This window comes from Branchiostoma belcheri, unplaced genomic scaffold (genome assembly GCF_001625305.1).
Source record: "Branchiostoma belcheri isolate BF01 breed outbred unplaced genomic scaffold, Haploidv18h27 scaffold596, whole genome shotgun sequence".
NCBI lineage: Eukaryota > Metazoa > Chordata > Leptocardii > Amphioxiformes > Branchiostomatidae > Branchiostoma > Branchiostoma belcheri.
The window spans coordinates 11,892-12,210 of NW_017804238.1; the positions used below are offsets into that span (position 1 = coordinate 11,892).

The window sequence follows — 319 nt, forward strand, 5'->3', positions numbered from 1 at the left end:
TCATGGAGACTGCAGAACCAGAGGACGGGGAGCAGCCGCAGAGTTTAGTGGAACTGTTGTCCAAAGACTCTGTCGCAGCATCAACCAATAAAATTCCCCTCATGGAGGTCTCGTGACGGCACACCTAAATTAACACCAGAATGTAATGTTATAGAGTTGAGAGATGCACCATAGTTCAGCTGTGCTCATGTGTAGACCTGTAATGGCTGTAGCACACATTTCTACCACTAGGATGGACTGTATATTTTCCTTATGCCTTTATTTTCAACCACCATGTGTATGATGGAATAGTGCAGCCTAAGTAACAGATGAACATTGA

At 44.2% G+C, this 319-nt stretch overlaps 1 protein-coding gene across 1 annotated transcript in view; it reads left to right on the forward strand.

Annotated features, from left to right (window-relative positions):
- Nucleotides 1-319, forward strand: part of LOC109482173 (inactive tyrosine-protein kinase transmembrane receptor ROR1-like) — a 13,135-nt gene that overhangs the window by 11,221 nt on the left and 1,595 nt on the right.